We start from the raw sequence: 17337 nt of genomic DNA, 5'->3' as shown, positions 1-17337 counted from the left end.
TGCTTTGTGAGGCAGGGAGCGGAGATGGGTTGGGGAAGAAAAGAAGGAAACCAGAAGAGGGAAGAAGTATCTAAAGATCAGATAAAGGAGCCTGAGAAGAGCCACACAAAATTCAAGATAAGCAGAGTCACTTGTTCAAAGGGAAAATGTACAGAGCAACAAATAATTAAACTGAGACATGAGAGAATAATCTTAAAACAGAGCTAAAAGAAACTCAAGATCAATTGTGCTTGTACATCAAAGACAAGATGCAGCTGAGGGAGGTGTGTGATGAGACTGGATACATAGTAGAATTGTTAACTATTATGATCTGTACTGTGTCATGTGCATAAGAGAGAAAGAAGGTACTGTACTGTGTCCACTTCCATTATATGAATGGGATGGGAAATCTGTTATTGTCTCTTCTTTATGTGATATGATTCACTTCTTTTACTGGGCTATGATTAATCATTTCCTAAGTCTACAGAAATGTATTTGTAGGGAACTCTCATGTTTTAATTATCTAAGCCTCAAATGTTTCAGACAGCAGTTGCTTGAAGACTTGTGCAGTGAAAACTGAAGGTTGGTATCTTTCTGGTAGCTAAGGCCAAAAATAAAATCAAACTTATTACAGATACATATACAACAACAACACCGTTTATTGTGAGGACCATGCCTGTACACAAATATCAACACAACAATAATTAAAAATGTTAAAATTCATTACATACTATCCCAACAAAACCTTCATCCCACAAAACAGAAAGAGAAGGAAAACAAGCAACTAGTTAAACAGACGATGAAGGGGTCTTTACTTTATCATCCATAAATCTTTCCCTGGCTTTCATGGCCTTCATCACAAAGACCGCTACCACATGGGTAATTTGTGGGTTAGCATCAACTAACAAAAATTTTACTCTATCTTCAGGATTGATTATAGAGTTGGGTATAGTTTGCAGCATCGCGTCTCTAAAGCCCGAGTAAATGGGGCAATAGAGGAGGTAATGTAAAAGATCCTCTTTAATTTTCATGAAGCAAGGGCATAAACGGTGTTCTGCTGGGATTTTTGTAAATCTACTGGTCAGGTATGCAGTTGGCAATGTTTGAAACCGGGTAAATACATATAAAAGCTTATCATTTCAATGATAGCTGTTCTAACTTATCATCGGAAGATGGAAGCACACCAGGATGTTAATTGTAAGAGGAGTGGTGGGATAATACTTGCCATAAACCCCTGTGCGAAGTTTATGAGTCTGCAGTTAAAATCTCATTTGAGAGCAGGAGAAAAAAGTAATACAAGTAGAGTTAGAAATGTCAATAAACTAATTCATTAACCACAGATTAATATATCAAGTTTAGTATCTTATCATTTTTAATGTCAAGACATTCATCACAAGTAGAGCTAGAAATGTCAATAAACTAATTCATTAATCACAAATTAAAATTCTATATTTTTAATTGGCTTTTCTTTTATTAATTTTTATTTATTTTAGATATCCATATACCACTTTTCACATGAACCTCACAAAGCAGTTTACATAAAAAATATTAAAACAATAAGCATCAAAATTATATCTCAGGGGTGGCCTCCAAGCCTTTCTATCTGGTCAAGACACTCTCTAGGCAACACTCCCCTTCCAAGGCCCCACACTCCCTTGGTCATACTCCATGTCGTCCTCAAGAGCTTTTGTCTGGCTGGAATGCGTTCTTGAACTATGATCATGCCTTTTTCTTGCCAAGATGGAGAGGCATGTGTGTGTGTGTGTGTGTGTGTGTGTGTGTGTGTGTGTGTGTAGAAATCTCATGACTAGAATGTAGCCTATTGTACCAAGGTAAAAGCTGCATCCTTATGTAGCTTTGATGGAGGGAGAGGCCACTGTCTGGATGGCTGACAGCTCTCCATGCTGATGTGTTCTTCCCTTCAGGGCATGATAGTTCTCTGTGAATGCCTCTCTGGTGGCCACTGGGGAAGGGAGAGGACACTTCATTTAGAATGCTAAGAGATGGATGACTATCAACTCTCCAGACTCTTCTGTCCTCTCTCCCAGGAGAAGATGGTTTTTCAGTAGCCTTGGGGTGGCAGTTGGGTAAGAGGGAGGCCACCTAAATTGGTACAGTATGAGTTAGATAGTTGGCATTAAAGCATATTCCATGCTGATAGTATTGCAATGAACAATCTATATACTTATCTTGACTCATGGCAACATTTCAAAATGATCAATGCTGAGGATTAATGGTTAAGGGGGAACGTTGTTCATTAAATCTTCTCAAAATATCAACTGTATTTTGAATATCAAAACCAAGTATTTAATTAGACAACACTGGGTATTGCTGTTGTTTTTAATCCAAACCTAATCTTCATCCACACATAGATTTCAGGGGGAAAATCCATACATTATTAAAAGAATGAAAATGAAAACAGCATAATGAAATATAAAGCAATAAACCAGAAACAATTCAGGCCACTAAAAGAATTTAGCTCGGAGGTGGGGGTGTCACATAACACAGATTTGTCAGTGTAAAGGTGGTTGATCAATGTAAAACATTTTAATTGATCAACAACCCTAGAATTTTGGAGTCAGGGCGGTTGTTGTCTCTGCCTCCAGGAGAAACATCAGAATAAGGAGATAACCAACTTGGCCCCATCCATAAGCAGGAAAAACAGCAACTGTCTGAAGAACACTCAACTGCAACTGCCTGTTGCTCTGCAACTGCAGAATCAAGTGGGTTGTGCGAAATCCCTGGCCCCCATGCATCAGGCAAATAAACAAGAGCCACCAACTGTTATTTGAACAAGAACACCAGCAAGGCCCACTCACAGCTTACCGTTTTGTATTGTACTGAATAACGAATCTCCCTCCTGCACATATTCCCCTCCACTTTCTTTGTGTGTCTTGTATTTTTAGTTTGTAAGCCTGATGGCGGGGTGCCTTAATGTTTTAACTGATGTGGGGCCACTTTAAGAAGCAATTATTGTCTGAAAGGCAGGATAAAAATACAGTAGTAAACAAACAAACATGTCTATGGAAGAGTGGAAGGCAGTGTGTGGGTGGGGTGTGTGTTTTGTAATTGCATTTATCTCCATGTGGGTGTTTTAATGTACCCCAGTTCTTTTGCTAGTACAGTGGACCCTTGGGTTACGTTACCTTCGGGTAATGTAACTTTCGGGTTGCGAACGCGGCAAACCCGGAAGTGTATACTTCTGGGTTTCTCAGCGTGCGCATGCACAGAAGTGCTCTATCGTGCCGTGCACATGCGCAGAAGCGGGGCCTCTAGATGCGGACTTTTCGGGGTACGTATGGACTCCCAGAACGAATTAAGTTTGTATCCAGAAGGTCCACTGTATAACATTACATGGTCATAGTAGTTAGGAGTCGAATCTGGGAGTTTAGGGTTCAAACTAAGCTCCGCTCCTCCTCCAATGCTGGCTATTTCGACCCTTCTCAATCTCTCAGTGTATCATTCATAATATACTATTGTTCACATCTAGATGTATATGTTGCAATCTACATCATAAGAAAATCAGACACCAGATACTGCAAACTTATAAGTTTGATTATTTACTTATTTAGGATGTTTATGCTATATGGCTCTGACAGGTTCTCAAAGCAGATTACAAGGGATTTTCAGCCTAAAAATTACATTCAGGCTTGTAACAGAAATATCATCGTGCCAGGATGATTCATTTGGCAGGTTGAGCCCTCCCCCTTGGTCTTCTCTGGTGCTGAGCTTTGACCTCTGCCTATTATCTTAGTGTTTTTAAGTGTCAGGTGTAACTTCAGCCTGAACACAGCAGAGTTTGCGCAGGTTTTTCCGGAAGCTTCTGGCGGTAACTTAAATGACTAGACGTCTGGACGCAGAGTAAACTATATACAGGATTTATTAAAATAAAAGAAAATCAAGAGTTTCTATGTACAACTTTAGAACTCAAAAACAAAGTAAAATAAATCCTTTCCTCTCTGTCTCTCTCTCAACCGATACAGCACCTCTCCTCCTACACTGACCACACTCACCGCCCACACGTACTGTGCTAGCTTTCTCTGATAACAGGTCTCAGTGCTGAACTCAACCAATGAGAGCGCAGTTACTATGGCAGAAGTAGACCTTGGCTTTCTGCCCAGTGTTAATTGCTTGTCCTAGAGTTGATTGTGTGAAGAAGCAATCTGATGGTTTCTCATGCTACTAATTTAGCAAAACCCGAACATATTAGGCAGCAGAACCCACTGAATTTCCTCTGAGGCAAGCAGGTGGAGCTAAGCAGCTGGAAATTGCTCACTGAAATTAATGGACCTATACTGTATAGAACTTAACTGTATACAACCCAACAAAATGTTATAGAGAAATATTTTCTCTATACAATGCATCTTTTTTTCGAGCAGATTATGTTGCGATGACAGCTATTCATGAATGTGCTTCACTCACTTACAACAACTCTATGGGGAAAACATGACTATTCACACACCACCTTGGTATGTATACTGTTAGATTTTCTGGAAGCAAACTTCATGTGCAGAAGTTGTGCTTGCAAACCCCTGATGCAGTCAATGTATTCATGAGGTGACATCTGCTGAAAGCCTCAAAGACATGATTGGAAGAGAATCAACTCATTAGTGGTGAGCAGGAACTTTTCCTGGTGTGTGATGGCTGGGGGTGTTCTTTCAAGCTACCAGTTTGTATAGAATGCAAGTGTTCACACAGAAAGTTGTTGCTGCTGGAGAGATAACTTTCTGAATGCTAACTGCAGCATTCTTTTCTTCTTCAGCCTGCAGAGACATAACTTGCAGCACATCTGGGCTGTTCCTACTTCCCAAAGCAGTAGTCTGAAGCAGAAGTGTTTGCTTTTAACAACTCTGTAGGAAATGGAGAGATTAACAAAATAAGATTACATTTATACTGTTGATTGGTCAAGGAATTTGGATTGACATTGTGTGAGATCAGTATTATTTTAACAATGAATAATCTTGTGGCATTTTAAGGACTAACAAATTTATTATGGCATCAAATTTGGCCTAGGGTTCACTTTCATCACAAGCATGAAATGTCGTACTGAATTTTATATATCCATCACACATAGATATTTCTTGCAATTGCACTATTTTATAACTGCTATGCTGTTTTATTTGGCTAGTTTATTACACATTTTAATTATGGCTGTTCTAATGTTTAGATATACCGTAATTGTATTTCACTCTTTATATTAATTATAGCCAGCTATATTTTATACTTTGGTTGCATACTTGTTATTTGAGGATGATCTTGGTATTGCTTCTTGAAATGATAGGTGTCATATAAATTATTTTAATAATATATTTGGAGGGAGGGGAAAGTGAGAGGAGGGAAGTCAGAGGGAAATGGAGGAAAGAATGGTTGCAATTATGTAACAGTAAAATAGCTTTAGGGCTCATCCACACTTTTGCTTGACCAGTATTTTGATTGTATTGTGTACCGATTATTCCCTTACTGCCCAGCCGGACAAGGCAGCAGCCAATGGCCAGCCAGCCACTGAGATACTGCCCTCCAGGAGGGACCGCTGATTGGCCTATTTGAAAATACATTTTGGGGCGGGAAGACTGCCCCAAAGATCCTGCCAGCTGAGGGATATTCCTTTCCAACTGCTGGCAAACGTGGGTAAGGCCAATGGGTAAGGAGGCCAAGAGCTGGGGGCCACAACCGTCACCCACCAGGAAAGCAGTGAGCAGCTATTATTTCCCCTAGGTCCAAGAGCTTTTCTTCTTGTTCCATGGCTTGTGCCTCGTGAAAATCTGATATTACTTGCTGAATTGAAGCTCAGCTAAATAAAATCTCTCTTTGGATTTTCCATGTACCTGATAAGATCCAATTCAGCAAGTTAGATCAGGTTTTTGCAAGGCATAGCCCTGGAACAAGAAAAGCTCTCGAACCTGGGGAATTCATTGGTACACACTACAATCAAAATACAGGTCAAGCAAAAGTGTGGGTGAGCCCATGGTGACCATTAACAAGGTGGTGGTGCCGAGAACACTAAAATCCTGCCATAAAATTGGTATATATTTGTATATATAGTGGGATAAAAACTCATAATCTGAATTTTCTCATAAATTGCTCACACTTGAATTTCCCTTTGGCATTTCTTTGTTCCAGAATGGCTACTTGTAAGGTCAGCAGGTGAGTGAAAGGTTCTCCCAAAGCTCCATGTTTCTGTCTGCTCCTGTCCATGAATCTGGATGATTATGATCACCTCCAAATATGAAGAGAAGGTGTAGAGGGGACTATGGAGGAACATGAGCAAGCCCTTTGGCTGCCGCCAGGGCCACCACTATGCTCTCCTGTTGTCCTTTCAGAATGAGCTCGAATACCTATGTACACGCATAGAGTTTATCAACATGAGGAGTGAGCACGGCACACTCAGGCTCCATCTTCATGCAAAAAAGCTCTTCGCACATACATTGGTATACAAATATTCTCACCGTGTGTGAATTCATGGACATGGAGAGAGGGTGGTGGTGGGACTTGCCTGTATGTCCCTGTGACCCCTTCCACATCTTTCAACACATGAACTCCCCTGATATCATCCGTGTATCTCAGCTAGAGGAGAGGTACAACTAGCCTGCATGGCAAGGATATCCACTGTGTACAAAGACTATACCCATCTATTACATAGGGATACCACCACTGGTGCTGGCACTAGACTGTGGCTAGTCTGAGTACTGCTCTAATGCAGGGGTGGCAAACTTGGCCATTTGGCCCATTTGGGTTATTTCCCCCAAACCACACCTACCTTCCCACACCTAACGTCGGAAAGCAGGATTGAACTGCTTGAATGTGGCCTTCCATTAGAGTCTAATGGAAAAGCAGGCCCAAAGTTTGCATTTAATTGTCCCCAAGCCACACAATTTGCAGTGTAGGAGGTGAACTCATTAGTTGAACTTTCTATTGCATGGCCACAGTAGCCAGCCAGGCCTAAAACAGGAAAGATCATACTTTCCATAGGAAACAGGCAGTCTGCACGATATCTGACATAATTCAGTGTTATACTGTTTGTGTCTGCTTTACTTAAAATAACAGGTTAGGGCATTACCAGTGGCAGCTGTGTGGTACAGAAGTTAAGATATGAAACTTGACTATGTATTTTGGGTTAGGCCGAAGACACAGTGCCATCATGGCATGATTGATTATAGACATACATGCACACTGTAAACATGAATTCCAGTGCTAACTTTAAGAAAACTGAAAAGAAGAAAATTGCTAAGGAGTATAGAAGAATGATTGTTTCTCTTGATGAGGAAATACTGCAGCTTGCATGGGGGGGGGGGGGATAACAATCCGCAGTCACATTACCAGAAACACGATTCTTGCAGCTGTTGTGTGATATTGTGTGATACAATGTAAATCAGTAGAAACCAAGGGAGTCGCAGGGGAATCCTAGGATACGGAATGTATCTCCTCCAAGTTTTCATTTAGGTATAGATGCCATGAACAGTAAATTAAACATGTTAATACTCAATTAATTGCACATATCTGAACTTGAAACCTGTTACCAGTTTTAGCTGTCTGTTAATGACTCTACCATCCAATGCAATCAATGTATACAAAGTATCAAAGTGGTGATGACAATAATATAGCAATAAACCAAAACACACCACCACAAACTGGCTAAAAAAATATAAAAGGGAATTTACTGGGATAATAACTGGACTAAAGATAGACTAAAGACCATTCAAACAAACAAAAACATGTTACAATGCCATGTGCAGATAAATAGTAGTTCTGCCAAAAACATGGAATGAATATATGCACAGTGAACGTTTTAAAGTCTGAATAAATGAACTATTCAACAAGTGGGTAAGGTCCATGCACTGAACAGCAACCTGGTGCCAATAGAAAAATAAAGAATGTTCAAGATAGTTTGTAAAAACTGAACTGGATACCGTAGGAAATTCTTCAGTTGGTCTTAGGTTACCACCACCCTGGTAAAGTTAACACAGGTAGATGAAAGGAAGAGGTTCATTTATTTAGACTTTAAAACATTCACTGTGCATATATTCATTCCATGTTTTTGGCAGAACTAGTATTGATCTACCATCCAATGTACCATGTTAGAATATATGCCACTTTCTGAGGTGTTTGCTTCCCATATTGATCAGGGTCCAAAATACAACATAAAAGTCATACCAGGGCCCAAACACACCTCTCAGAAACATTCTGTAGTCCAGCTATTATAGGCAGCACCATAGTGAAACTGTGGGGATTGATTTGGAAGGCTCTATGTTCAGGATCTCCTAGGTAAGCCCTGTTTTCAAATCCCTATGTTCCTAGCCTCCAGCTCATTGCCCAGGACAACTTCATATCTCCTACCAATTTTTGTATTTGTATTGATATTTGTGGTAGCTGAGTTATTTCAGCTGCAGTTGCAACTTGTGAAAAAGAAAACCAGTGCAGATGGTGCCTGTACTGACTGCTTCAATTCTGAGTGTCAAGAGCAGCTTAGGACAGCAGAGTCCATAGCTAATTGTCCTCTCCTTACCTAAAGCCACGACGGGCGGAAATAAGAAGAGCTCTAAGGATCTGATGACTTTTTAGAAGTTGAGCCAGGTACGTGTCAAATCAGTCAGATAAATATTTCTCCTTCTAAAACAAGACTTTACGACATTGAGACAGGAATCTATCAGTTGAGACTTCCACTAATATCACATCACTATTCTAAAAAGGATTTTTTTGTCTAGCATGGAGCTGTTAAACAAAAAAGGAACCATTCTGGTCCCTAGCCTCAGCAGCAAGCTGATTGACAAACTCATGCATGCATTTCTGGACCGAACCAGAAAGTCCATTAAAATTTGAGGTGGTGTCAGTGGCACATATCTCTATCAATTCAACAAATGTGTGGTCACACCTTCTGCAAAAATGTGGATATCCACAAACAGGCGCTTGAAGAATTCAGCAAAAATTTGCACATCCCCTGCCAATAGCTTATGTCTTCTAGAGAGATTTGCTTCACATTTGAGAATCCTGGCATAGAACAGGATCATGCTGTAGAACAAGAATAAAAAGTCATATGAATTGAATATCCATCTCATTACAGGTAAATGAATTTCTGAACTGCCCAAAGGATATTGCTATTTGGGCAATATATAAATACCATAAATAGAAATCAGTTTTGGTTACTCTTGCATCTCATTAAAGAGAAGTATTTGGCAGCTGAGCACAGCCCCTAAGGTGACTGTGGTTATAGGCTTTTCTTTTTACAGTTTGATCCCTGCACAGTGCATGGATCTAAAATTGAATTAATGCCAAAAGATTCTCAGTTTGTAGCAGAACCACTCTCTTTCTCGTCTGCAGTTCTAATGTGAGATTACAGCTACTTTGGAAGACAGCGCATTGCCAGAATTGTGTAAGCTCTATAAAAAAAGGCAGAGCCATTTTTTAAAAAAGTAATATCTTGTAACCTACAGCAACCACTATTTCTAATCTGAAGTACATTTCACACTATATCAAAATGAGGCCATTGAATCTGACTGAAATTGTCTTCATAATGCAGGTAACATTAACTGAACTAAAAATGGAATGCTATTCCAGCTTTTCTTTCAAAACAATGTGTTGGCTGCAATACTTGCTCCAGTTATTCTGAAGAGTCCAATTGAAGTAAATGGTCTACTTCAGTATAGTTTGTTTCAGAATTCTACCTTCATTGTTTCCCTTTTCCCACCAGTACTTTCTAATGGCAGATATAAAACTATGGACTGTGTCCCCCAAATCAGCTAAATGAAGATATAGTGTTAACAAGTGAAGTGCTGGAGATGATGCTGTCGATGATATTGCTCTCATTGAAATAAATATCAATTACTAATGTAGCAAATACATGCTTTGAATATATTTATATCAACATTTAGATAGGTGTGACTTTTGGGTGGTATTTTAAGTCCACTAAAAACATTCCAAGATCTTGGTTCACTTGAGGTAACCAAAACCAGGGCTTACCAAGATTCAGTTCTGGGTCTTGTTTCAGCCCTAAAATGTGAACTGAGGAAGCATTGAAGGTAATAACTCAGCCTCCAATATTGCTCATTAAAGAATTTTAGGTATTAAGATGGGAACAAGGGCTCAAGATCCTGTTTAGCATAAAAGGCCACTGAGAAAGAAGGATCAATAATCTCAGTAGCTGGATTAATAAGTAACATTAAACCATGGTTTAGTGGTGTGTGGATGAATTTCCACAAGCCTGAGCACATTCCACTCTCCACCTTTATGTCTGGGAGGAGGATTTCCTCTGGCAATGTGCTGTCTGGTGAGGCTCAGCCCTAGGCCCCAGGCCTTCTCAGCTGTGCTTGAATCTTGGATCCTTTGTATGGGAAACATGAAGTCCACTATGGTAATACAGTCAGGACATTTACAAGCCTCTGATTTCAGCAGCCTCCTCAATACATGAAGGTTGGGGTGGAGCTGAAAAGGGAGTTGGTGGTAGGGCTGGTGAATGTAGCTCCCCCTTTCCCATCTACATATTCTCTGAATGAACCATGGGGGAAGTCACTTGTGAGCAGGGCTTATTATGCAATTAAAATGGAAGCATATACCTATGTGAGAACATTCTTGAGTGCTTGGTATATTTTACCACGTTCATGAATAGCATAGTCAGCTGACAATATTTAACTAACCAGCTGCCCGAAACCCTAATCCTGCTTGCTAAATATCAGGGCTGCATACGTAACTTTACATATTTGCATTCATATTTGAATTGAGGAACCTGGTAAACATATGAAGGAACAGTGAAGTAACTTAGGTAGCAGGTGGGGATTAGGGAATGTCCAGAGTTACTACAAAGAGAGTAATTGCAAGGATGTGTCACAAGTGCAGAGGGAAAGTGGTGGAATTCTTATAAATGAAAATATCTTCCTGGTTAGGTTTCCAGGAAGAAATAATGGTAGGCTATCACAGGAATAACTGGTTGGCTGCATGTTTAAGGTTCTGAATAAACTAAATTTAGTTGAGGGCATTCTTATTGTGACCTTTAAAGCGATAAATGCTTTCTGGATTTTCAGGTGAATGAACTCCACTGCCAATGGCTAGAAGCCATTTGTTTTAATTCCTTTTCATATCATGCAGACAGGCTGGGATAAGGGCATACGCACAATTTGAAGAGGTCATTTTGCAGAAAAATGTTTATTCATCCTCCAGCTTGAAATAAGCTCTATTTATTATAAACACAAAACAGTTCCGAAGAAATCTTGCATCAAGCTAGCTCTTTGATCACAAGCTGATCACAATGCTGTGGGGCAATTATACTTTCATTCTTGGCAGTCAGCACAGGGGTTTTGTTTCTTTTAAAGGATGGATAATGTACATTCCTTCACATTCTAAGATGGCAATACCAACTCAGGTTTTCTTGTTGTTGTCATTAATTTCACAGCTTAAAAAAAGAGGCGTTGCTATAGAAATTTCAGGATGATGTAACCCAGCAGCTGAAACTCCACTTATGCTTAATGGAGAAAAGTTTGCTAAACACAACAGTAATCGTTTTAAAACTATCACACTGCACTGACGTATTAAAAAAAAAAGATTCTTGAAGACTCTTCTGCTGAAATGGTGATTTGAGGTTATGCAATATATGTTGTTTTTGTTGAGTCAAATTCCCTTCTAGCTTTTGGCAACATCTGGCCTCAAGGGCTGCTTGAGCCCTTCCGTGCAGATAAGATTTTCCCATAGTCTGTTGTAAACATCTCTGCAGAAATGACAACAGGAAAAGTTAATTATGAAAAAAACCCCACTTCTTTGGCCCTCCTTGGCTTTGGCAGTGTGCCTTTGCATCCCAAAAGCTAACAGAGGCAACAAGGTACACAAACAGCCTGTACTATTTCCATGAGATATGAGGAAGTAGCTTGTGACTCGGGGGAACCATTCTTGGATGGGTTTGTGCATGAGCATAGGAAAGGGCACATGAGAAAGATCAAGAGAGGGAGGAATGGCATGCTTTGTCCTGCCACCAAAGGTAGTCCAGGTGTATTTCTGTAGTGCCATCTACCTCAATGACCAAGGTCAAATTCTTACCTTGTTGCATATTTGTTGTGAGGATACGCACCAGGTCTGGATATACGCTGGTATACGCTAGAGTGAACTGACTGATGTCATTAGGAAGTTGTGAGTGAACAAGGGAACTCTATACTCTTGTGTGAAGGCTAAAATATACATTACGTGCAAATGTATGCAATAAGACTCTAGGATGAATACTTCAGTAACTTACATCACATCCACACTGTACACTTAAAGCGCATGGCTTTTCTCGAAGAGTCCTGGGAACTCTATAGCTTGTTAAAGGGTGCTGAGAATTGTAAACTACAGTTCCCGGGAAACTTTGGGAAACCTATGTATGGTGTGGATGAATGGCAAAAAAAGCATCTTGAGAGGGAGTTACAAGGATAAATGATGATTGGAGGCAGGGTTAAACAGCCCTAGTGCTTCTCTGCTGAAAATAATCCTCTCATAACTGTTTTGTGAGGAAGAGCAAAACTAGATATAAGAGGCTTAAGTTACAAGAGAGTAGATTTTAGCTGAACATTAAGCTGAATGGTAAGAGCAGTTGGGCAAAGAAATCATTACCTGGGAGTGGGTGGGCTCTCCCTTTATGGAGCTCCAAGTGAAAGGGAAGCTTTTGTTCTGGATTTCCTGTACTGACCAGGGGGTTGGACTAGATGGGTGAGCCAGGCACATCCTCACAAAGTACCCCAAAAACACAAGCACAGGAAAATCCTGTCTCACTAGAATATTGAGAAATCCAGTTGGGAATTTCCACCAACGGCAACCATCTTCCCCTGCCCACAGGAGGTGCCATGATGGGTACCTGGCAAGTATGACTGCTGATTGGCTGAAAAAGTGCCAGCTGTCATTCAACCTAACATGGGTGGAAATCCTTAAAAATTGACTGTGGACATGTAGTTTTTAATCCCCCATTGATCACCAGAAAACCCTGCAACTGACCATCTACGCTCCTTTTATTTTTCAGTATTCTGCTTTGTCCCTTTGTTCCACCCCTTGTCTTCCTTATTCTTAATATGCATTATATAGTTAGACAGTTGTGTCTGTGTGCATTGTTTCCAAATCAGATGGTTAGTGTGACACACACACACCACCAAGCCTAAGCCACATGGTTCATGCTGTGGAGGTACAGGATTGGGGTTGACAGAGAAAAGTGGGCTGCTCTGATTTCTGGGAGAGGCAGGGAGGTGGATGCTTGGTCTCCTCTCCAGGAGCATAGTGTGGGGGATGCTAGGGGGGCCATGGCCCCAGGCACACAATTTTTGAGGGAGTGCAAACCAGGAGCCCCCAGTACTTCTCCCCACCCACCAAGGGCCGCGTCGACCAGCTGGGCTCCCCTCTGCATGGAGGGGCAGCTGGCTCAGCATGGCCCCAGTTTGCTCTGGTGGGGTCCCTCCAGCGGTGTTAGCGGCAAAGTCTGGCACGCTCCAATCCATTGCCCGCCGGCTCTGGGTGCCAGCAACCAACAGTATGCTATTGCTCCTCTCCTCATAAACCAAGGAAGATATTGGGAAAGAAAAACAAGTTTCTTGCATCCCAGGGAGGGTCAAAGAAACTGAATATCTTGCGTTCTCAGTTTTTACTATTTCCTTGAGCACCCCAGAATTCCCTCTCACCTGGGGGCTGTAAGTGGTGAAAGGGGTGGTGGTAGCAGTGATTACCGAATAGTTTTGGGATTGTAACCAGTGGCAGAGCTTCATACTCTTGCACCGGGAGGTGGAGAACAGGCGGGGCCGGGGCTGGTGCACGTCCCGGGGGCGTGGTGCACATCCCGGGGGTGGGCACGCTGCCTGCAGGAGCGTGCCGCCCAGCACGGGTGGGCAGCCGCGATGGCACCCTACTGGGATCGCGCTGCCAGGGGTGGTACCCTCCCCCCGCACTCCTCTTCCTCCGCCAGTGATTGTAACTGGCCTACCTTGGAAGGCAAGTGTGGAAAGAAGGGTGTAAGCGGACACTCCTAGCCTCCCTCTTCCATTGTAGTTCCCATGGTAGTTTCTCAAAATTACAAATGTGGCCAAAGGCCTCCAAAATATTGATGATCCCTGCATTGTTTTCTTTGTCTCCCTGCCCTCATTTTCACCACTCGTGTGTCTAAATTACACATTCATGTGAGTGTCAATTGTGCAGGTGCATGCCCACAGAAAGCCTAGCAAAATCAGCCTTACAGACATTTGGGGGGATATCATATTCAAAAACTTGCTGCAGAGGCATAACTTAAAGTGCACAATTTGTCTGTAAAGTATTTCTAGAAGTCTTTACCGAACAGGGTGGTATTAGGATGATTTAACACATTTATAACCTTTCACTATATTCACTAGCAATTCTAATAACCATATTAAACGCTCCGGAATGATAGACGTAACTTACAAGGCGTCCATGGATTGACTTTGAAAACTTGAAGACATTCATTTTGAAAGGTGAAACTGTCGAAAGAATCAAAGTAATATAGCTGTTATCAATAAATGAATTCTATCTACGTCCTTAATTGCTTTTGCAGGGGGATTTCATAACTTCATTTAAGGAGATTGAATACAGCATGCCTATTTAAATGTCTTTCATACAAAGATTTAATACATATATTTTCTGTACACAACAATGAGCAGTAATAAATTTATGATCTCAATCAATATATGCAACTCTGAAGGAAATAATGTAGTCTAATACTTTGAAAAGGCATCAAATGGAATATCTGTGAAAATAAAGAATATATTGCTCTGTCGTTATCTTATTGTTAGCATGTAATTGGCGCAAACGGTTTGGCACAGTAAGTTTTGAAGAGGGGTTTTAGGCACACTTCCCTATTACTTTCCTGGAAAGCCATGTGGTCATCTAAGTCTGGTATTAGTGGTTGGCCAGGTCAAACACTGGCAAATGGCCTCGGGGGCAAAGAAGGGCCACTCAGCAGCCATTCACCATCTTCCTCACTGGGAACTTGGATTGTTGTTTTCATGCTGGGCAGGTGGTGGAGTTACTTTTGAATGGGCCTCATCCAGTGCCTACCCACTAGGGATGGGCAAAGATGTCAACTTAGTTTTCTCTCAATTTCTCATTTTTCCAGTTTTAAGTTCCGTTTTAAACATTTCTACATCGGTTTTCTGTGTTTTTTTTAAAGTTCTTTTGAAAATTCATCAACATTTTATAGTGCAAATTTCTACCAATATACACAATACACATACATATTTTTTGAAAAGCAGTTTCCCTCAGTATGATGTATTTATGCATGTTATTATCACCAATAGATGCATTTTTATGTGCAGTTTACACCAGTGTGTGAAATTTTGTACACATTACTTGGCTAGAGAACAGCATTACAAAGTTAGGAGGTGTGCAAAATTACGCAGAATTTTGCATAATTGCAAAATTACGCAGTTTGCTTATTGTTTCCTTGGGGCCGGCGCACTCATGAGGCAAGGTGGGGTAGTTGCCTCAGGGCAGCAGCCTCCAGCATGGTGGCCAATCCTCCTCTTGCGAAACACCTCCTTCACTGCTCCCCGCGATGGTGATGCTCCACAAGCGTTTTTCCTCAAGAAGCACTTGTGGAGCCTCAACCCCCCTCCAAGTACATAGCACAGTGACCGAGGGCTTTTTATTTGCTAGTTGAGCATGTGGGTCAATAGTCATACAACAAGTTTGCCACATTTTGAACTCTGCTCAGATACACACAACTCACATTTTCAGTGTGCTATTTTGGTTTTTGTCTTTGTCCATGGAGTTTTCTTGGCAGGGATACTGGAGTGGCTTGCCAGTTCCTTCTCCAGGTGGATCACGTTTAGTCAAAACTCTCCACTATGACCTGTCCATCTTGGGTGGCCCTGCATGGCATAGCTCATAGCTTCTCTGAGTTATTCAAGCCCCTTCGCCACGACAAGGCATTGATCGATGAAGGGGAAGTGAGAGCTGGACCATAAAGAAGGCTGATCGCTGGAGAATTGATGCTTTTGAATTATGGTGCTGGAGGAGACTCTTGAGAGTCCCATGGACTGCAAGAAGATCAAACCTATCCATTCTTAAGGAAATCAGCCCTGAGTGCTCCCTGGAAGGACAGATCGTGAAGCTGAGGCTCCAATACTTTGGTCACCTCATGAGAAGAGAAGAATCCTTGGAAAAGACCCTGATGTTGGGAAAGATTGAGGTCACTAGGAGAAGGGGACGACAGAGGACAAGATGGTTGGACAGTGTTCTCGAAGCTACGAACATGAGTTTGACCAAACTGCGGGAGGCAGTGCAAGACAGGAGTGCCTGGCGTGCTATGGTCCATGGGGTCACGAAGAGTCGGACACGACTAAACAACAATTTTGGTTTTATGAATTGTTAAATGGTGCAACATCAAATGCAAAACTATAGGCTTATGTAACAGATTCTTCCTGCACCATTGTAGTCTACTAAAAACTGGCATGGGTGGGTGAAGGAGGGAGCAGAACAAAGGATCTTAAAGAGAGAATGCAAAATTTGAAGCACGATAGAATGGAGACTACAGCTTATAGCAATATCTGTGAAAGACATGTAGAATTTCACATTCCAATCGCATTGCTTCCTGCTGGCACTTTCTTCTTATCTTGCAGAGCTACATCAGAAATCAAAGTGGTTTGGATGAACTCTCTCTTACTGAGCTCCCTAATAAAACATTTATATACCATGAGTGCAACTGTTGCAGAATTAAAAATTAAGAGGGACTCATATTATTATTTACTTGAGGATTGGCACTAATTGGTGATATTGTTGACAGGCTCAACAGGGAGGCCAAAGCATAAGAAAGTAAGGAACACTTGCTCAGCCTCAGAAGTGCTTCCTCCAGGTCAAGCATGGCAAACAGAACCACAGAAGAAAAATGGTTGAATCTCCCCAGGGCAATGTGGACAACTATTACTTGAAAAGGTAAATAATAATTGTCTGCACTATCAGCCAAGTCATCTCTCTTTTCCATGATAAATCTAATTCCTAAAATACATGTTTATTTTGCAAACCGTCTCCCTGGAACCCTGGTGAAAAATCTTGCAGTTTAATTTCATCACCCCCCCCAATAAAAATATAAAACTGCTAGGCAAGAATGTATGGAAGTTTGGGGTCATGCTGATGGCACTCAGCTCTGTGCTCCTTCCTCCAACTCAACATCCTGAAACAGTGATGAGAATGCAGGTCAGTCAGAAAGAACTGAAATCAGAGGAAGATATAATCTTGTGACTTGAAGAGAAAGCAAAATTTCTGGTGCCTCAGGTTTGCCAACTTGCATGTTCCTAGATCTGCAGCTGGCCCTGCAAGCCCAGATGTTGACAACGGCTGGGAACAGGGAATCTCTCGGTTTTGGTTTGTCTCAACGTCTCATTTTTCCAGTCATTATGTTTACATTTCCACATC

At 41.3% G+C, this 17337-nt stretch overlaps 1 long non-coding RNA gene across 1 annotated transcript; it reads right to left on the bottom strand.

Annotated features, from left to right (window-relative positions):
- Window positions 1-3436: 3436 nt before the first annotated feature.
- Window positions 3437-16273, bottom strand: LOC118076904 (uncharacterized). Its single transcript, XR_004691583.2, has 3 exons — window positions 14350-16273; window positions 8849-11671; window positions 3437-4829 (listed from the first exon to the last, which is right to left on the bottom strand). It is a non-coding gene; the product is annotated as an uncharacterized LOC118076904 (long non-coding RNA).
- Between the last annotated feature and the right edge of the window lie 1064 nt (window positions 16274-17337).

The sequence above is a fragment of the Zootoca vivipara genome, chromosome 11 (assembly GCF_963506605.1).
Source record: "Zootoca vivipara chromosome 11, rZooViv1.1, whole genome shotgun sequence".
In the NCBI taxonomy this organism is placed as follows: Eukaryota; Metazoa; Chordata; class Lepidosauria; order Squamata; family Lacertidae; genus Zootoca; species Zootoca vivipara.
The sequence above is the reverse complement of the archived record's forward strand: the minus strand, read 5'-3'. Positions and strand labels throughout refer to the sequence as shown.